The following is a 22451-nucleotide window of genomic DNA, read 5'->3' on the forward strand; positions in this document are numbered from 1 at the left end:
GAGGGCTATTTACTGATTAGTTAGTAGATAAGAACTACTTTAGGTGAAGGGAAGGACAATAGTCAATACGTGGAAGGTCAGCTCAACTGGACTGGACCAAAAGCAAAGCAGTTTCCGGGATAAACTGAATGCTTCGAAGGTCAGCGGAGCAAGGGCGATGGTTTGGGGACTATGGCTTAAGGGGACTTCTAAGTCAATTGGCAAAATAAATTCTATTATAAAAACATTCTGCATCCCACTTTGAAATGTGGCGTCTGGGGTCTTAAATGCTAACAAGCGGCCATCTAAGATGCATCAATTGGTCTCAACCCACCTGCATCAAAGGTGAATGAAGAACACCAAGGTCACACTATAACTAAGAGCCCAAGAGACAGAAAGGGCCACCTGAACCAGAGACTTACATCATCCTGAGACCAGAAAAACTAGATGGTGCCCGGCCAAAACCGATGACTGCCCTGACAGGGAGCACAACAGAGAACCCCTGAGGGAGCAGGAGAACAGTGGGATGCAGACCCCAAATTCTCATAAAAATACCATACTTAATGGTCTGACTGAGACTAGAGGAATCCCAGCAGTCATGGTCCCCAAACCTTTTGTTGGCCCAGGACAGGAACCATTCCTGAAGACAACTTATCAGACATGGAAGGGACTGGACAATGGGTTGGAGAGAAATCCTGACGAAGAGTGAGCTACTTGTATCAGTGGACACTTGAGACTGTGTTGGCATCTCCTGTCTGGAGGGGAGATGGGAGGGTAGAGAGGGTTAGAAACTGGCAAAATGATCACGAAGGAGAGACTGGAAGGAGGGAGCGGGCGGACTCATTAGGGGGAGCGTAACTGGGAGTATGGAGTAAGGTGTATATGAGCTTATATGTGACAGACTGACTTGATTTGTAAACTTCACTTAAAGCACAATAAATTTTTTTTTTTTTTAAAAAGGTACTTATACACCTACCATATGATACAGCCATTTGCCTCCTAGGTATTAACCCAAGAGTAAAAAAGGTATACACCATACAAAAACTTGTACACAAATATTCATGGCAGGTTTATTTATAATAAAGACTGGACACAACCCAAATGTCCATTAACAAGTGAATGTATAAGCACATTTTGTTATATCCATACAATTGAATATTAAAATTCAATTAATAAAAATATTCATAAAAGGAATAAATTAGTGATACATGCAACAAAATGCATGAATCTCTAAATAATTATGCTGAATGAAAGAAGCTAGACAAAAATAAGTGCATACTGTATGATTTCATTTGCATAAAATGGCAGAAAATACACTGAAAGTGAGATCAGTGGTTTCCTGGGGACTGGGAACAAATTGGGGAGGAGAAACCAAACCAAACACATTGCCATCCAGTTGATTCCATAGCATAGCAACCCCAGAGTAGAAATGCTTCATAGGGTTTCAAAGGAGTAGTTGGTTGATTTGAACTGCCAACCTTTTGGTTAGCAGCTGAGCTTTTAACCATTGCACCACCAGGGTTCCATATATATGTGCATATGTGAGTGTGTGTGTGTGTATGTATCCCTGTATGTATATGTGTCTATGTGTATATGTATGTATAACCCATTACTGTCAAGTCAGTTTGACTCATAGGGACCCTATAGGACAGAGTAGAACTCCCCCATAGGGTTTTCAAGGAGTGCCTGGTGGATTCAAACTGCCAAACTTTCTGGTTAGCAGCCAGCTCTTTAACCACTGCGCCATCAGGTCTCCAAAAAACGGTGGTTAGATGCCACAAAGTAGGTGGCAACGCCTTAACCCTATGTGTGTTGTAGGGCCTGAGGGCCTCTTCTGTCATTGTCAAGTGGAGTACCAATCTTCTCTCCTTTCATATAACACACACACACATTTTTTTAGTGCTACAGTGTCTAAGAGTTTCACTGCCTTCAATCTGCATGAATGAAGTGGATTGACATCACAATTATTATAACAGGTTATCATCAAAGGAAATTTCAGAGTGACTGCTGCTCCAATTGTCATGTTAATCCAACAGTTTAGGCAGAACTTTACTGCATGTATCACATTAATAATTAAACTCTTTTTGAAGAACTAGTATGAGCCGAGCAACTACGAAAATATTACAGATATAGAAGGTATGGATTATTCCTTTCCACAGTTCACAGTCCAAGGTGTATTTACATAAAACAATAAGGAGGCAATGTAAGATCAAATCTAGTAGAATTGACTGCTAGATTTTATGGTATTCTTCTCAGTGCTGAACAGCCTGCCCTCAAAACCTGCTTTAGAGTTCCCTTTCCCACAGACACATTCTAGTACGACTTAACGAGTTTTCCCTTGGAAGTGATAAGGCCATGTAAAAATATTCCAAAATAGTTGGGACTGAGTTAAGTATATGTGAAGAATAAATTAATGTTTATTTATATGACTGTACTCTGCATGAATAACTTGCAGGATTAGAAATCAAATCGAGGAGTTTAGATATACATTTGGCTAGTCTTGATGATAGAATCAGTACCCTAGATATTTATTAATTTATCTATAGGAATTTGGTTTGTGTCTATTGTGTACATTGCCCTGATTTGGGCATTGAGAGGGAGGCAAAAGATAGTCAGGTTTTAGTCTTGCTCATAAAGGTACAGCTAAGCATCCCTACCAAATAATACGCCATTAAAGGGCCAAATTACGATAAAGGTAAATTTCAGGGAAAAAGGAGTTCAAGGAGACATCAGGCATTATCTATTATCTCATGGAACAGAAAGGGTTGATTAAGATTTGCTTCAGTAGATAGGCAGGGGCAAGTGCTCATGGTCCGGGGAAACACTGTGATTAAAACACCCAAACCCAAAACCAAATCCACTGCCCTCAAGCCGATTCCAACTCATAGAAACCCTATAGGACAGAGTAGAACTACCCCATAGGATTTCCAAGGAGCAGCTGGTAGATTCAAAGTGCAGATGTATTGGTTAGCAGCTGAGCTCTTAACCACTACACACCAAGACTCAGTTGGGAATAAGCGTGTTTAAGAGAAGTAAGAAGGCTGATCATTGTGAAGTGCAGGTTTCTACAGTGGATCAGTAGGAAAAAAGACTGGTCTAGCAGTCTATTGAATGGACTTTGAACGACAAATGGAGAGTTTGTACTTCATAAGTGATAGAGATATGAAGCATACTGTTTTTCGTGTGAAAGACAACCTCAAAGAAAGATGTGCATGTCTGATTTTTTGTTTGTTTGTTTTTGAGGCTCCTTGACTCATTGTCTTTAAGAATATTTATTTTCTGAATTTAAAAGATTCCTCCCTCTCTTGAAAGGCTTCAGGAACACATGCAATTAATTTCTTCTGCCAGTCAAGATTAAACAATGCCTCCATCACACTGAGTCCAACATAACTAGATGGTGCCCGGCTACCACCAAAAACTGCTCTGATAGGGATCACAATAGAGGGTCCCAGACAGAGCTGGAGAAAAATGTGTAGAGCAAAATTCAAGTTCACAAAAAAAGACCAGACTTACCGGTCTGACTGACACTAGAGAAACCCCGAGAGTGCGGTCCCCAGACACCTTTTAGCTCAGTACTGAAGTCACTCCTGAGGTTCACCCTTCAGCCAAAGATTAGAAAGGCCCACAAAAATAAAAAAAGTAGGCTAAGTGGGCACACTGAAAGCCCAGAGGCAAGGACGAGAAGGCAGGAGGGGACAGGAAACCCGGTAATGGGGAACCCGAGGTCAAAAATGGGAGAGTGTTGACATGTGGTGGGGTTGGCAACCAATGTCACAAAACAATATGTGTATTAACTGTTTAATGAGAAACTAATTTGCTCTGTAAACCTTCATCTAAAGTACAATAAAAAAGAGTAACATAAATTAAAAAAAAAAACTTTTTAAGATTAAAACCAGCAAAGACATAGCACAGAAAAAAGTATGGATATATAATAACCCCATATAATACTCAGTGAGCTATGCATATTTAAAATGTTTTATCGAATTTATCACCAATTAACTGAACTCAAGCTATTTAAAACCAAACCAAACCCACTGCGTTAGAGTTGATTCTGATTCACAGAAACCCTGTAGGACAGAGTAGAACTGATCCACAGGGATTCCAAGGCTGTAAACCTTTAAGGAAGCAGACTACTACATCTTTCTCCTGCAGAGTGGTTGGCGGGTTTGAACTGCCAACCTTGCGGTTAGCAGCCGAATGCTTTAACCACTAGGTAGTGTTTTTCCAGGAATTCATCCATTTCTTCTAGGTTTTCAAATTTGTTAGAGTACAATTTTTCATAATAATCTGAAATAATTCTTTTAATTTCATTTGGTTCTGTTGTGATGTGGTCCTTCTCGTTTCTTATTTGGGTTATTTGTTTCCTTTCCTGTATTTCTTTTGTCAGTCTAGCCAATGGTTTATCAATTTTGTTAATTTTTTCAAAGAACCAGCTTTTGGCTTTGTTAATTCTTTCAAATGTTTTTCTGTTCTCTAATTCATTTAGTTCAGCTCTAATTTTTATTATTTGTTTTCTTCTGGAGCCTGATGGATTCTTTTGTTGCTCACTTTCTATTTGTTCAAGATGTAGGGGCAGTTCTCTGATTTTGGCTCTTTCTTCTTTATGTACGTGTGCATTTATCGATATAAATTGGCCTCTGAGCACTGCTTTTGCTGTGTCCCAGAGGTTTTGATAGGAAGTATTTTCATTCTCGTTGCTTTCTATGAATTTCCTTATTCCCTCCTTGATGTCTTCTATAACCCAGTCTTTTTTCAGGAGGGTATTGTTCAGTTTCCAAGTATTTGATTTCTTTTCCGTAGTTTTTCTGTTATTGATCTCTAGTTTTATTGCCTTGTGGTCTGAGAAGATGCTTTGTAATATTTCGATGTTTTGGACTCTGCAAAGGTTTGTTTTATGACCTAATATGTGGTCTATTCTAGAGAATGTTCCATGTGCGCCAGAAAAAAAAGTATACTTTGCAGCAGTTGGGTGGAGAGTTCTGTATAAGTCAATGAGGTCAAGTTGGTTGATTGTTGTAATTAGATCTTCCGTGTCTCTATTGAGCTTCTTACTGGATGTCCTGTCCTTCTCCGAAAGTGGTGTGTTGAAGTCTCCTACTATAATTGTGGAGGTATCTATCTCACTTCTCAATTCTGTTAAAATTTGATTTATGTATCTTGCAGCCCTGTCATTGGGTGCATAAATATTTAATATGGTTATGTCTTCCTGATCAATTGTCCCTTTTATCATTATATAGTGTCCTTCTTTATCCTTTGTGGTGGATTTAAGTCTAAAGTCTATTTTGTCAGAAATTAATATTGCTACTCCTCTTCTTTTTTGCTTATTGTTTGCTTGATATACTTTTTTCCATCCTTTGAGTTTTAGTTTGTTTGTGTCTCTGAGTCTAAGGTGTGTCTCTTGTAGGCAGCAAATAGATGGATCGTGTTTCTTTACCCAGTCTGTGACTCTCTGTCTCTTTATTGGTGCATTTAGTCCATTTACATTCAGCGTAATTATAGATAAATAAGTTTTTAGTGCTGTCATTTTGATGCCTTTTTATGTGTGTTCTTGACAATTTCATTTTTCCACGTACTTTTTTGTGCTGAGGCGTTTTTCTTAGTAAATTGTGAGATCCTCATTTTCATAGTGCTTGACTTTATGTTAGTTGAGTCGTTACGTTTTTCTTGGTTTTTATCTTGAGTTATAGAGTTGTTATACCTTTTTGTGGTTACCTTATTATTTACCCCTATTTTTCTAAGTAAAAACCTAACTTGTATTGTTCTATATCGCTTTGTATCACTCTCCATATGGCCGTTCAATGCCTCCTGTATTGAGTCCCTCTTTTTGATTATTGTGATCTTTTACCTATTGACTTCCATGATTCCCTGTTATGTGTATTTTTTTTTAATTAATCTTAATTTGTTTGTTTTTGTGATTTCCCTATTTGAGTTGATATCAGGACGTTCTGTTTTGTGACCTTGTGTTGTGCTGATATCTGATATTATTGGTTCTCTGACCAAACAATATCCTTTAGTATTTCTTGTAGCTTTGGTTTGGTTTTTGCAAATTCTTTAAACTTGTGTTTGTCTGTAAATATCTTAATTTCGCCTTCATATTTCAGAGAGAGTTTTGCTGGATATATGATCCCTGGCTGGCAGTTTTTCTCCTTCAGTGTTCTGTATATGTCGTCCCATTCCCTTCTTGCCTGCATGGTTTCTGCTGAGTAGTCTGAACTTATTCTTATTGATTCTCCCTTGAAGGAAACCTTTCTTTTCTCCCTGGCTGCTTTTAAAATTTTCTCTTTATCTTTGGTTTTGGTGAGTTTGATGACAATATGTCTTGGTGTTTTTCTTTTTGGATCAATCTTAAATGGGGTTCGATGAGCATCTTGGATAGATATCCTTTCGTCTTTCATGATGTCAGGGAAGTTTTCTGGCAGGAGTTCTTCAACTATTTTCTCTGTGTTTTCTGTCCCCCATCCCTGTTCTGGGACTCCAATCATCCGCAGGTTATCCTTCTTGATAGAGTCCCACATAATTCTTAGGGTTTCTTCATTTTTTTTAATTCTTTTATCTGATTTTTTTTCAGCTATGTTGGTGTTGATTCCCTGGTCCTCCAGATGTCCCAGTCTGCATTCTAATTGCTCGACTCTGCTCCTCTGACTTCCTATTGCGTTGTCTAATTCTGTAATTTTATTGTTAATCTTTTGGATTTCTACATGTTGTCTCTCTATGGATTCTTGCAACTTATTAATTTTTCCACTATGTTCTTGAATAATCTTTTTGAGTTCCTCAACAGTTTTATCAGTGTGTTCCTTGGCTTTTTCTGCAGTTATCCTAATTTCATTTGTGATATCATTAAGCATTCTGTAAATTAGTTTTTTATATTCTGTATTTGATAATTCCAGGATTGTATCTTCATTTGGGAAATATTTTGATTCTTTTGTTTGGGGGGTTGGAGAAGCTGTCATGGTCTGCTTCTTTAAGTGGTTTGATATGGATTGTTGTCTCCGAGCCATCACTGGGAATCTAATTTTTCCAGAAAATCCGCTAAAAAAAAATGCAGTCAGACCCCTATCAGAGTTCTCCCTCTGGCTCAGGCTATTCGGATGTTAATGAAGCCGCCTGGGGAGGTTGGGGGAGGGAACAGAGAGATAGGAGAGTAGCACCTCAGAATATAGCCAGAGTTGCTTGTCTTGCTTGGAATGACTATTATATCTGAGATTCCCGCGGGCGCGTCGCCTATGTGTGCTGGCTGTGTGGAGATTGCCCCCGGGGGGTCTGGCCCACTGGAGTCAAGGTCAGATCCTCCGCTTCCAGCCCCACGCCCAGCGTCAAGGCTCCCCTACTGGGACGGTGCACTCTCGACTCTAAAATCAGTCGCTGCCTCCCGGGGACTTCTCCTATCGGCTGCGTCCCACGCTGCCCACGCGACCCGGCTGGGCCCCTTCCCGGGGTTAGTTCAGGGGGGTGGAGCAGCTCTCCGTGTTTATGCCGTACCTGCGTCCAGTCCAAATCCCGGCGAGACGGTTCCCCGGCTGGGATGCTGCTCTTCCTGTTCCAAGACCAGTCACTGCCTCCCGGGGACTTCTCCTACCGGCTGCGTCCCATGCCGCCCGCGGTACTGGCTGGTCTCCCTCCCGGGGTTAGTTCAGGGGGGTGGAGCAGCTCTCTGTGCTTGTGCCGTACCTGACTGGTACGCTGGCTCCAGGCTCTGGAAACAATCGCTGCTTCCCCGTATTAGTTCGTTCTCCGTCTCTAAATCTGTGTTTGTTGTTCAGGGTTCGTAGACTGTTATGTACGTGATCGATTCACTTGTTTTTCCGTGTCTTTGTTGTAAGAGGGATCCGAGGTAGCGTCTGCCTAGTCCGCCATCTTGGCTCCGCCCCCCTTAAAATGCAATAAAACTTTTTAAAATCTTTTTAAAAATTACTTTAGAAAAATCTGTGAAAGATACAGAAGAGGAAAACAAGTCTACTTGGTATAAACCAAATCCAAACTAGTTGCCATTGAGTCAATTCTGACCAATGACGACCCCATGTGTCTCAGTTTAGATCTGTGCTCTGCTCCACAGGGTTTTCAGTGGCTGATTATTTTGGAAGTAGGTGTGTCTTCCAAGATGACTTTGGGTGGATTCTTAACTCCTTTTTGTGTGTGTGTGTGTGTGTGTGTGTGTGTGTGCTTTAGGTGAACGTTTACAGAGCAAATTAGTTTCTCATTCAACAATTCCTACACAAATTGATTTGTGATGTTGATTGCAATTCCTGTGATGTGTCAACGCTCCCCATCTTTCGTGGTTTCTGTCCATTCATTTTTCCTGTTCTTACTGCCTTCTCATCTTTGCTTTCAGGCGAGTGTTGCCCTTTTGGTCTTGTATACACAATTAAACTTAGAAGCACTTTCCTTATGTGTGTTGTTTATTTTATAAAACTGCGTCATATTTGGCAGAAAGGTGAACTTCAGGAGTGGCTTCAGTTCTGAGTTAAAAGGGTGTCTGGGGGGCTATAGTCTTAGGGGTCCCTCCAGTCTCTGTCAAACCAGTAAGCCTGGTTTGTTTTGTTTTGTTGTGGATTTGAATTTTGTTCTGCATTTTTCTCCACCCTCTATTGTGAGTCCTGTAAAGCAGTCGAGGGTGGTAGGTTCACTGGATAGTTGTTTTGGGCTCAGGCTGGTTGAGGCTGTGGTTCATGGGGTCCATTAGTCTTTTGGACTAATATTTCCTTTGTCTTTGGTTTTCTGCATACTCCCTTGCTCTGGATGGGATGGGACCAAGACATGGCTGCTCACAAGCTTTTAAGACCCCAGATGCTACTCACAAAAGTTGAATGTAGAACATTTCTTTATGAACTATGTTAACTATGTTATGCCTATTGAGCTACATGTCCCCTGAAACCATGGTCCCCAGCCCTCAGCCCCAGTAACTCAGTTCCTCAGGGTGTTTGCATGTGCCTAGGAAGCTTCTATGGCTTCTCCTTGGTCAAGGTGTAATGATTTCCTGTATATTGTGTACTGTCTTGTCCTTCATCGAAGTTTGCACCAGTCTATTATCTAGTTCTTGGTCGATGTTTAACCGTTTCAGGAGGCAGCATATGATCAGGAACTGATGCTACCGAAGGAAGACGTCCAAGCTGCACTGAAGGTGTTGGCAAAAAACAAGGCTCCAAGAATTGACGGAATACTAATTGAGATGTTTCAGCAAATGAATGCAGCGTTACAAGTGCTCATTCATCTGTGCCAACAAATTTGGAAGACAGTTACATGGCCAACCAACTGGAAGAGATCCATATTTATGACTATTCCCAAGAAAGGTATCCAAACAAACGTGGAAATTATCAAACAATATCATTCATATCACACACAAGCAAAATTTTGCTGAAGATCATTCAAAAGTGGCTGCAGCTGAATATCAACAGGGAACTGCCAGAAATTCAGGCCAGATTCAGAAGAGGATGTGGAACCAGGGATATCATTGCCTCTATCAGATGGATCCTGGCTGAAAGCAGAAAATACCAGAAGGATGTTTACCTCTGTTTTATTGATTACACAAAGGCATTTGACTATTTGGATCATAACAAATTGTGGATAACATTGTGGAGTATGGGAATTCAAGAACACTTGATAGTGCTCACTTGGAATCTGTACATAGATCAAGACACAGTTGTTCGGACACAACAAGGGAATACTGCTTGATTCAAACTCGGGAAAGGTGTGTGTCAGGGTTGTATCCTTCCACCAAACCTATTCAATCTGTATGCTGAGCAAATAATCCGAGAAGCTGGACTATATGAAGAAGAACGTGCGTCAGGATTGGAGGAAGACTCATTAACAACCTGCGTTATGCAAATAACACAACCTTGCTTGCTGAAAGTGAAGAGGACTTGAAGCACTTACTGATGAAGATTAAAGACCACAGCCTTCAGTATGGATTACTCCTCAACATAAACAAAACAAAAATCCTTACAACTGGACCAATTAACAACATCAGGATAAAAGGAGAAAAGTTAGAAGTTGTCAAGATTTCATTTTACTTGGATCTACAACGAACACCCCTAGAAGCAGCAGTCAAGAAATCAAAACAGGCATTGCATCGGGTAAATCTGCTGCAAAGGACCTCTTTAAAGTGTTGAAAAGCAAGGATGTCACTTTGAAGACTACGGTGCGCCTGACCCAAGCCATGGTATTTTCAATCACATCATATGCATGTAAAAGCTGGACAATGAATAAGGAAGACCGAAAAACAATTGACGCTTTTGAGTTGTGGCGTTGGTGAAGAATATTGAATATACCATGGACTGCCAAAAGAACAAACAAATCTGTCATGCAAAAAGTAACAACCAGAATGCACCTTGGAAACAAGGATGGTGAGACAGTGTCTTGCATACTTTGGACATATTGTCAGGACGGATCAGTTCCTGGAGAAGGACATCACGCTTGGTAGAGGGTCAGCGGAAAAGAGGAAGACCCCCAACCAAATGGATTGACACAGTGGCTGGAACAATGGGCTCAACCATAACAACTATTGTGAGCATGACACAGGACCGGGCAGTGTTTCCTTCTGTGGCACATAGGGTTGTTTTGAGTCAGAACTGACTCAAACGCACCTAACAACAATCTGGTTAGTTTTTCCCCCTTCCTCTTAACCATCAAAGATTGTTTATTTCTGTGTGTAAACCTTTCTTGTGTTTTTAAAATAGTGGTCTCATACAGTATTTGTCCTTTTGTGATTGACTTATTTCACTGAGCATAATGCTCTCCAGATTGGTCCATGTTGTGAGATAGTTCATTGTATAGTGTTCCATTGTGTGTATGTACTATAATTTGTTTATCCATTCATCTGTTGATGGGCATTATGTTGTTTCCATCATTTTGCTATTGTAAATCATGATGAAACAAACATGGGTGTTTGTATGTCTATTTGAGTGGCGGCTTTTATTTTCTCTGCGATATGTTCATAAGAATGGGATTGCTGGATTGTATGGTATTTCTAGTCTTTTAAGGAAGCACCATATCATTTTCCATTGTAGCTGATCTCCAAACAAGTGTGTGAACCATTTGTACAGAAAAGGGATTCCCTACATGGTTCAATGGGGGGAGGGAGTGGGATAAAATTGATTTAGAGTAAAACAATCTGAATTTTCCACTTATTAACTATAATAAAGTACAAATATAAAATAAGAATAGAATGAGGTGGAGATACTGAATATACTAAAGGAAAATTTCCAAACCATCACAATTTTGCTGAGTGAGCCCTCTCCCCCTCTTTTGTCATTTTCTATGCAGGACACATATAATCACAGGGTAGAACTTCTTCACATACTGCGTTGCTGTTTAAACACTATTCAAACTACTGTTTTAACAGGGAGTTTTGTTTTGTTTATAAAAGCAAAATCAACTGCATTATACATTTATATCTCACTTTTACAAGCTACTGTCCCTGGATTCACCCTCCATTAGATGACAGTTTCTTGAACAGCAGGAACACTGTTTAGGAAAAATTGCTCAACTTCTAGGTCAGAGTCCTGGATCCCTAGGTGGTGTAAGCAGTTTGTGATTGGCTACTATGGAGCAGTGGTTAAGAACTTTGCTGCTAACCAAAAGGTTGGCAGTTGCAATCCACCAGCTACTCCTTGGAAACCCTATGGGTCAGTTCTACTCTGTCCTAGAGGGTCACTGTGAGTTGGAATCAACTCGACAGCAATGGGTTTGGCTTTTTGTTTTTTACACTAACCTAAAGTTTGGTGGTTCAAACCCAATACCAGAACCATGGAAGGAAGGTCTGATGGTCTGCTTATTATGGATTACAGCTAAGAAAACCCTATGGAGCATTTCTACTGTGTAATGCATGGAGTCGCCATGAGTTGGATCAACTTAACAGCAACAAGCTACTGGTTAGAGTTATCCAGGATGCTTTAGCAGTATGATTCATCATGATCAGAAACCTCTATGTATGTGGATCACACGATGTAAAAAAAAGATATAAATCATGAAGGAGAGTTTCTTTAATCAAATGTATTGCTTAGGTATTAAGGAGTAGAATGTGAGTCATATATACATGAAAGGTTTGTTCATACAAATTTTCTCTTTGTAGGCCTTCATAATAGCAAAGTTTCATGGGGCAATTTTAGTGGACTCAAACTAGAATGATTTGAATTGTAAAATTATTACATTATGTTCATTTTCAATGAAAATTGTTATTTTATCTAATCCTGCTAGCTGGAGATTAGGACTTCATCATCTTTACAGTAGAAATAATAGCAAAATTGGATCTGTAAGGTCCTATGTGGGTTTCATCTCAGATTCAATCTCACATAACCTCCAACTGCAGTCTACTATCAACAAAACATCCAAGGAGTTGAAAATTTATAATCTAAATATGATAATATTACTCCTTTGCTCGAAACTTTCCAAAGGTTTCTCATCTCATGAAAAAATAAAAGTTCTTAAAATGATTTATAAGGTCCTGAACAATTTGCCTCCCTGGTCACTCTCTGATTTGATGTCTAGTAATCTTTCCCTTATTCTCTCGACTGCCATATCAACCTCCTTGGTGTTACTTGAACGCACTCCCACCTCAGAATTTTGTAGAGAACTTGCTTCTGCAGGAAATACTCTTCCCTTAGCTGTCGACATGGCTCACTCCCTCACCTCCTTCAAGTTTTTGCTTAAAAAGACTTGACTCCTCATGGTGGCCTTCCCTGACCATGCTATTTAAAATTTCAGCCCTCTTTCCTACGATCCCTACCCTCTTTCCCCTTTCTCCATAGCACTTATCTCTCTCTGACATGCTATGTATTTTACTTATTTATTGTTTCTCTCTCTGCAACTAGAATGCGAACTCCGTGTTGGTATTGGTTTTTGACGATTTTGGTTATAGTGTCTCTCTAGTGCCTAGAAGAATGCCTGGAACATACTAGTTGCCCAATAGTATTTGTTGTCCAATGAAAGAATGACTACTACTTTTTCTAATGTTAAAACATTTACTACTTATATAAGCATGAAACTTTCAGTTTGTCCCTAGTCTGGAAGACTCTTGACCATCAAGAAGCAAGGAAATTAGAAAGCTGTTCTGTTACTAACTCTTTTAGTTCTGTGGTCATTAGGGATTAAAATTTGTTTCAAATTCATTTTTTAAAATATTAGACTGTGTTATGAAATGCCTTGAGTACACCAATGATGATCCACCTGGGATAACAGCTCTGCAACCTTCTACACCCAATCCCCCCAGTAATCAAAGCTAACACATTGAGAAATACCACAGATATAATGCACTTAAATCTACTGGGATTGCCCATGTTGAAAATATAGTTGTTACATTTAAGTCAATTATAATATACCTCTTCCTGGTTAGCCGAAGAATAAATCAATGAAGGGCCCCACTGAGAAAATATTTCCTTTAAAGTGTGCATTGGCAGCTGAAATCAAGTCTTTCTTAAGTGATCCTTTATGTGTGGACAGTGGTCTGCTTGGTCTCAAATAGATTATACTCATTCTATCCTCAAGACTTTCTTCAATGCGGCCTTCATCTCCTTGTTACGTAAGCTGTAAATCAGAGGATTTAAGAAGGGCATGACCACAGAATAGAACAAAGTAATAATCTTCTGAAGTTCAGCTGGGTTTTCAGATGTGGGGCTCACATACATTGCCAAGAGGGCCCCAAAAAATAGACACACCACTGTCAGATGCGATCCACGGGTGGAAAAGGCCTTTCGCCGACCAGCTGCTGAAGGAACTTTTAACACAGCTATCAGTAAAAGGGTATAAGAGCCAAGGATGTATAGAAGGGTGAGGAAGATAATGAGGGAGCTGAGGATATAGAAGACAATCTCAGTAATAGGAGCTGGGGCACAGGACAGAGACATCAGTGGGTCCATGTCACACACAAAGTGATCAATGATGTTGGGCCCACAGAAAGATAATTGGGAGAGTTGCACTGTGGAGACTGAGTAACTAAGGAACCCAAACACCCAGCAAAGAAACATCAAGATATAGCAGAGTCATAGGGTCATGATGGTTGAGTAGTGCAATGGGCGGCAGATGGCAAGGTACCAGTCATATGCCATGACACAGAGGAGATATATTTCAGTTGTAGCAAGGGAAGTAAAAAAATAGAACTGCAGGAAACAGCCAACAAAAGAGATGGTTTTTGTCTCTGAGAGGAAATTGGCCAGCATACTAGGCACAGTGGAGGTAATGTACCAGATTTCAAGGAAAGCAAAGTTCCCCAAGAGAATATACATTGGGGTATGGATTCGTTGGTCCCACCTCACAGCACAGATAATGGTGCCATTTCCCATCATGGTAAATATATAGACCCCAAAGAACAGTAAGAAGAGGAAAATTTGCATCTCCTGGCCACCAGGGAAGCCTAGAAGGACAAATTCAGTCACAGTGCTTTTCACTGAATTATTCATGAATCCCAGGTCTGCAGAGAAGACAGAGAACACCATTATACAGGTTGTTTTGTTTCCTGACAAATGTGTAGGAAGCCTATGCATGGCACATATTTTGGCCATTTGGCAATTAGTTTGGAATAATCCACCCTGTGACTCTTCCTTAAAAACCACTAATCGAAGATCGTAGTGATTCTAAATTTCAATAAAATTGGGTTCACAGCAATAGAAGCTTTATATTTTATGGATTTTCTTTATCAATGAGTTAGATTTTTTAAAAATTCTCTCTCCCCTCTGAAATTTTGAAAACTCAGAAACATCACCCTCTCTCACCTCTTTGAGGGCAGCCAAGTGACTATCAGTTTGTGTTTCTTTTTCATGTCCTAAGTTATTTATTTTGATAGCACCACTCTTAGTCTAAGTTACCTTTTATTAGGAGTGGAATGACTATGTTTTTTGACATGTCTCACCCAAAGGAAAGTACTTGACACACTTCTCAGATAACCTGGTACTGTGAATGTCCAATAATCACTTGTTTCTCTGCGTTGTTCACATCAGAATAATTTTCTCTTGTAAAGTATTAGTGAATTACAAGCCTTAACACAGAAGCCAAGAGGAAAGGTCATAGTAATGTTTTCCTGGAGAGTAGAGAGCTAATGGTTATCTCAAACATTCCTTGAATTTGCTTTACTTCAAGCTTTTATTTTACACCCCTCTAAATTTTAAATAAATAAATAACTTTTTTTTTTTTAATTTATCAATTGAATCTGTGCTACCCTAAACAAACAAATACAGTGTTTTAAATAAATTTACCATAAATCCCATTTGAAACAATTCTTCTCAAAATACGTGGTTTGGGTACTTAAAAGTAATCATTCTTGTGCTATCCAGATATTGCACAAGACAGGTTTCCATATTTCTGACTGTAATCCCGCATGCAGGAAACTCAGAATCTTAATAAACTCAGAAAGATCATTTACCAAAAAATCAAACAAACGAATAAGCAAACATAACATATCTCTAAATGTTGCTAAAAATCATTTCTTCTTGCTGAGCACACAAGATATTTTCTTTTCTTTCAGGTTGGTGATACAAAAAACATATACGTAAAAAATATTCAACAAGCCTTTTTGCAATGCAAGGGTGTTTATTAATACCATTTTGTATAAAAATTTTTTAAAGATGTTAATAACAGAGGAAATGGAGAGTATATGTATGGGAACTCTCTGTTCTTTTAGCACAATTTTTCTGTCAACCTAAAACTGCTCTAAAAAATAAATCCTATTACATTAAAAAATATATATATTATTTGGTACAAAATTTAAAATAATCTAAAGCACTTATGCCTTGTGATTTTAGTTTATTAACACTACAGTATTTAAAATTTACTTTTCTAAAATAGAATCGGTCTTTTTAATAATTAAGAACATAAAAAAATATGGAAACAGACAAAGAGAAATGAGACATCGTCTCCCTGGAGAAAACAATTTTAACTCTTTGGAGTATTGTGTTTGTCTATTTTTTTGAAAACACTAAATTGAGATTTTCAAAATACATCATTTTATAACCTTTTTTTTTTTAACTTAATGCTTTTTAGTCTTCTTTCCATGTAAAAATATATGGCTCTACATCATTAATTCAATTACTGCATTATCTTCTATAAGTTGAACTAACCCCTAGTGATAGATTTATGCTTGACCTATAAAATGAATTTATTTAATGATTAGATAAGTCAATGTAGAGTGCCCTAGTTTTTGATGATGAATATGTTAGATATCTTTTGATACCTATCATATACTGAAACCGGTGAGACAAAACCCTACTACATATAAGAAAAATTCCCTTTATATTTCCATGTTGTTGTTGTTAGGTGCTGTCGAGTCAGTTCCAACTCATAGAGACCCTACAGGACAGACTAAAACTGCCCCACAGCGTTTCCAAGCAGCAGCTGGTGGATTTGAACTGCCAACCTTTGGGTTAGCAGCAGAGCTCCTTAACACTACACCACGAGGGCTCCTAAAAAACAGGCTACCAGTCGCCTGAAAGGTGGAATTGAACCACTCTGTCACCAGTCAGCTACAGGTTTGAGGCCTGCACCCCAGACCACTGAGGATCATCTGGGTGATATTTCCATACATGTTATAATATATCCACTACAGCATATGACGTAATGACTAAATTGTATGTTTATGTTTTTCACTCTAGACTGAAAGCCCCTATAATTTACGGATGATGTTAAATTCATCTTTATATTCTCAGTTGACTCAGTTTCTACTGAACGGTAGGGATTAGTTGAATGAATTATTGGATAAATGAATTTCAGACTTGCTATCCTGTCATCAAAAAGCAGAGTTTCTGAACATCGCCATTCCTGAGTTTCCAATCTGAACATAATTTGGCAGAATCTTGTGTGACTCTGACCAAACTTATCAGCAAGGCCACTAATCCCACCTTGTGGCACAGTAATCCCACCTTGCCTCATATCCCTGTCATCCTTTAGGGCCCACTCTAAATGTAAGCCTCTCCACTCATTTACTCTGTTTTATATTTTCAACCCTGTAATTGACATTTCACCCAGTCCTTCTCCTTATTCTGTCTTTTTCTTGCTAAGTGCTCCTCCTCTGTACTTGCTTCTTGGTGAATGGTTCTTCTCTCCATTCATCAATCCATTCAGCATTTACTAAAGCCAGAAATTTGACAATTATTCAAGGCACCTTCTAATTCTGTCTCCTCCCATGTGCAATTAATTACCAAATCCAGTTGATTTTCCCTCCCGAATGTTTCTCAAATCTGTCTTGAGCACATAGGAGATCAATGTAAGTGCGCTCTGCTTGTTTGGATGGTTCAGTAGTGGAGCACAGCAGCCACACATATAACCTAGAAAGAAAAATGGGCTGCTTTTCAGGCAGGATGAAGAATGCCATTTTAGGAAGAAAGCATGTGGTTTGAAGAGAAGGGAAAAGGAAACCCACTCTGGCAATCTGTGGGGTGACGTACCATAGCTGAGACATGTTTACAACTGATTACCTCAATACAAACCAAAAATCCATTGCCATTGAGTCAATTCCAGCTCATAGCAACCCTATAGGACAGAGTAGAACTGCCCCATAGAGTTTCCAAGGAGCAGCTGTTGGATTCAAACTGCAAACCTTTTGGTTAGCAGCTGAGCACTTAACCATTGCACCACCTTATCTGATTCAATCCAGTATCACTGAACTCAGCAGTCCTGGTATGCCACATACTTAAAGGAAAATTTAAAAAAATCACATCGATTTGAGTTCAAGTACTGTATGACCTACTGCGTGATCCTGGGCAAGTTAACACCTATCTTGCAGAACTCTTGTGAAAACAGAATTGAACACTGCCTAGCAGAGTGCTTAGAATATATGAGGAACAACAGCAACAACAAAAAAAGTAGCTGTTAGAATCTAAATAATAGTGCTACAAAACAATGCAATTGGGATAAAAATGTTTAACATAATCACTTAGTTTAAAAATCACTTACTCACCTAAATAACAAAAAATAAATTTAAGTGAATTTAACAGACTGAATTAAGAAGTTACCCTATTTGAATGTATCATGTAACAAAGCTACAGGCAGCTCTCTCCGTTGCTCAGATTTATTTCACTAATCTTCTTGAACATTCTGGCACTCAGAAACATACAGCTGGATATGACATAAGGAAGAAGATATGAAAACACACTAATGTTCACAATTCAATACACAGAAAATAAATGATTAAAGGAAGGGCATTGCATTAACTGGGGTATTGACACAGTGAAAGGTGAGTTATGTACCACACTGAACAGTCTTCTAATATCAAGTTATGAAATTTATCAATTTTCTGCAAAATGAGGCATTCCTTTGTAACTCATGAGGCAAGAAAGTTTAAGGGAGCGTTCAGCTGAGGAATGTCTGAGTAATTGGGTTCTCAGTCAGCAGCTTATTATAATATACCCGATTATTATATTACTGGCAATGCAGTTTACTGTGGATGAAATCACATATCCAGAAATATAAAACCCACAAAACTTTGCAAAACTATATTAACAGTGAAAGGTGATTCCACTGGAGCTAGTGTCCAAGAGGATGTCTCAGGAAAAATCCAGCCTAGGCTAAATAGGGAGAAAAGTTACTTACCCCTCGCGATAGAACTAAGTGTGGACACAGCTGGGAACAAACGTTGTGTCTAGGTACCCTCACTGATGGTTTTCAATCTCTTACATTGAATCAAAACCCAGAGGTCTCAGCCTTGAAACATCTCCTGATCACTAGTGCACACTTGGATTTTATTCCAAATCCAAGGAAATAACAAAGTTAACCTGGGCGTTACTTTTGCTTCAGAGTTGATGGAAACACTGAGGTAAGAACTCATGAGGCAATTTCAAAAACGGGGGCAGGAGAAAGAAGCAGAAGAGAGTGTTGTTGAGATTCTCAAAGGGTGCAATTAAAGTTGTATCTTACAGATTTCTGTGAAGCCTTCAGTCCCTTCTTGGGATTATTTGTGCTCCAGAGTCCTTGGTGTAGCATCCTTTCTTCCATCCATAGTCTTCATAAATTTTAGGGTAAATTGGCCTCTAGAGCGAAGGCAGGAAGAGTGTGTTAAAAAGGCAATGGTGAGATGTCTGTATGGGTTTACAGAGAACTTCTTTTTGTTTCCAGGAAAAGTCTTTTTCACTGTGAAGTTTATAAAATGCTAAAAATGTATATTGTTTATATTCTCTGAGGGTGTGTTTTCTTCACACAATTGACAACTATAAATTTTTACTTCCAGGCTTTAATTACTGATAGGCTATTTTTTTTTCTGTTTGTCCTATTTGTCCTTTGTCCCTTCATTCCTTCTTTCTTATTTGGATTATCCAAGTAATTTTATTATTTCATTTTCCTCTGTTAGCTTTTCAGTTATACAGTCTTGGATAATTATTCTAGCAATTATAATATGCATCCTTAATTTATTACAGTCTATACATTTAATTAGAGCCCTGGTGGTACAGTGCTTAAGCGTTAAGGCTGCTAATCAAAAGGTCGTCCGTTCACATCCACCAGGTGCTCCTTGGAAACCCTATGGGACAGTTCTACTCTGTCCTATAGGTGTCGCTATTAGTTGGAATTGACTGGAGGGCAATAGGTTTAGGTTTGGTTTTGGTATACCTTAAATTAATACTTTTACCACTTCCTGAACAATTTAAGATGGTAACAATGGTTTAAACCTATTTATTCATACGTTTTATTTTTACATGTTATAAATTCCAGAAGCTATTATAATTATTGTATAAACAGTTGGTTGTATTTATTTATTCACATATCTCTCCTCCCTAGAGTTCATTCCTTTTTTCACTTCCAGAGCAAACCTTTGTAACTGTACTGCAATGTCACTTTTGTCATAAACCAAGTGACTTTATATCTGTTGGTCTTTTATTCGACTTGCTAATTGGTTCCATTGGCCTATTTCCTTGCCTTTGCCCTGATGTCACAATGTCATTACCTTTGTAATAAGTCTTGATGTCTGGAAATATAAGTCATGTACCTATAAATTTTTTCTTCCTTTCTTTTCATTTCTCTTTCCCTTCTCCTCTTCTTTTTCTTCAGTATTTTTTTTATGGCTATATAGTATTACATTGTTTGAATATACTCCAATTTATTTGCCCATTCTCCATTCATGATTATTTCAATTAAAATTAGGACTAGCTTGTTAATTTTCCTAAAAATAACCGCTGGAATTTTGGTTAGGATATTGTTAAATCCATAGAGCAATTTGGAGAGAACCGATACTTTCACAATACTGAGTTTCAATTCACGAAATAATACAACCAACATTTATATAAATCTTCAATTTTTTTCTGTCATGAGACCTTGTACATCTTTTGTTAGATCTAATTTTTGGCGTTCAATAATTTTTGATGCCATTATAAGTGGTATCATTAAAATATTTTATAGCTTTTGTTGCTGGTATATAGAAATAAAATTAATATTTGTATATTGACTCATATTCAATAATTTTTAAAAATTCACCTATTAAACATGACATTTTCATGGGAGATTATGTTGGATATTATACATATACAATTATACCATATTAATTTCTTTTAGATATTACACATAAATGTATACAATTTTTTCAATTTTATCTCCCAACTTTCCACTCCTCGTAACTTTGTTTTTCCTGCCTAATTGCACTGGCAATTGCACGTCAAGTACAATTTTAAACACAACTGTTTACAATGAGCATCCTTGTCTCCTTTTCAATCTCAAAGAGAAAAACTTTCAAATTAAAAAACATTAAGTGTATTTAATGTAGCCTTATTTTTTTTGAATAAAACCTCCTTATCAAAAAGTTTTTTTTTTTTATCAGTTAAGAAGTAATTCTTTTATCCCTATTTTACTAATATATTTTAAAATGGGTGATATTGAACTTTAATAGTGTTTTATTGTATGTTTTAACAAGATATAATGTTTATACTCTTTTGTTAAAGTGATGAATTACATAGATTGACTTTCTAATGTAAAAGCAAACACGAAGTTTTCAGGTATAAATTCAATTTCGTCTTGATTTTTTAACATATTTTTCCTGGTTATGGACATGATTTAGCAGCTTAGCAATTAACCCTTCTGACAAACTATAAAACCTGGACAAAATACAAGCAACCATTTGAATGGATTGGAGAGCAATCTACACAGGTAAAACTTCAGGGACTACAATTCCAGGAAGCAGGCAAAAGCAAGGAAGTGTGTTCCATTCACTTCCCACACCCCCATCCCAGGATGTTTGACAACTAAAAATAAAATAATAAAAAAAAAAAACCTATTGCCATGGAGTGGATTCCAACTCAAAGCGACATGATAGGACAGAGTAGAATTGTCCCATAGGGTTTCCAAAAAGCAGCTGGTGGATTCAAACTGCCAAGCTTTTGGTTAGCAAGCAGAGCTTTTAACTATGCCACTAGGGCTCTGACAATTCACTAGGTGGGGGGAATATGGAGATGTGGAGGCATAGGGAAAAGACTGGGGTTTGGGAGATGGAGGAATAAAATCTGAGTAGAAAGCAGTGATTTTACTGAACCGAGGAGATAGAAGATTTGGAGATTGCAACTGCCTAAGCAGCGAGTGTTTGAGAAACATATTCTTGAGAGAGGCTGACCACAGAGAAGGGACACCCAGAATTTGATGAAACCTTCCTTCAACGCATTTTGGGATTCCTGGAGCCCTGGTTATGAGCTCAGCTGCTAAGCAAAGGTCAGCAACTCAAATCCAACACCTGCTCCTTCGAAACCCTATGAGGCAGTTCTACCCTGTCCTATAGAGTTGCTATGAGTCAGAATTGACTTGAAGGCAATGGGTTTGGGTTTTTTTTGTTTGTTTTTCATTTTTAATGGGGTGCCTATGCCTTGGAATAGACTCAATGGCAAAGGGTTTGGTTTTTCAACTGTTTGTGGAGCTCTGGTGGCTAGCAGATAAATGCTTGGCTGCTAACCACAAGGCTGACAGTTTGAATTCCCCAGCCACTCCTTAGAAATCCTATGGGGCTGTTCTACTCTGTCCTATAGGATTGCTGTGAGTCAAAATCAACTCAATGGGTTTCAGTCTGCGCCTTTTTGGAGATGTTCATATGCAAGATGAGGCTTCAAGTAATCTAGTAGAAAGCAGAAACTGAGAGTCTAAAGAGATAAGCAGAGATTTCAGGAGTCACAGGGTGCAAGAAGTAGAGAAATAGGAGTCTGGGCACACTAGAAGTGGCCTTGGTACACGGTCCAGGCTTCAGTTGAGATCTCACAAAGGCCATGTTCCTGACTAAGGAATGTATCCCAGGAGTAAGATAAAAACTGACATAGACCATCTTTAAAACACATAAAAATTACTTTTAAATGGGATTAAAACCATCTGCACCTACTCTATCTACCTGCTAAAAGACAACCTTTTCTTAGTTCGGTTACTACACCCAAAGTCTACAGAATTTTTTAAACACAATGTACTACATTCTAAAAAAAAAAAAATTGAGGTGTGCTAACAAACAGGACTAAATGATCAAAAACCAAGAGAAGAAATAGACAATAGAAACCAACTCATGGGTGGTTAATGTTTTGGATCAATACTAGGATGAACAA

General features: G+C 38.4%; 2 non-coding genes and 1 pseudogene across 2 annotated transcripts; all 3 read right to left on the reverse strand.

Annotated features, from left to right (window-relative positions):
- Positions 1 to 1735: 1735 nt before the first annotated feature.
- Positions 1736 to 1861, reverse strand: LOC126084870 (U6atac minor spliceosomal RNA). Its single transcript, XR_007519104.1, has one exon. It is a non-coding gene; the product is annotated as a U6atac minor spliceosomal RNA (small nuclear RNA).
- Positions 1862 to 13442: 11581 nt separating this feature from the next.
- Positions 13443 to 14405, reverse strand: LOC126084578 (olfactory receptor 11H4-like; annotated as a pseudogene).
- A 1979-nt stretch (positions 14406 to 16384) lies between these two features.
- On the reverse strand, positions 16385 to 16471 carry TRNASTOP-UCA (transfer RNA opal suppressor (anticodon UCA)). The gene has a single exon. It is a non-coding gene; the product is annotated as a tRNA-Sec (tRNA).
- Between the last annotated feature and the right edge of the window lie 5980 nt (positions 16472 to 22451).

Source organism: Elephas maximus, chromosome 10 (genome assembly GCF_024166365.1).
Source record: "Elephas maximus indicus isolate mEleMax1 chromosome 10, mEleMax1 primary haplotype, whole genome shotgun sequence".
NCBI lineage: Eukaryota > Metazoa > Chordata > Mammalia > Proboscidea > Elephantidae > Elephas > Elephas maximus.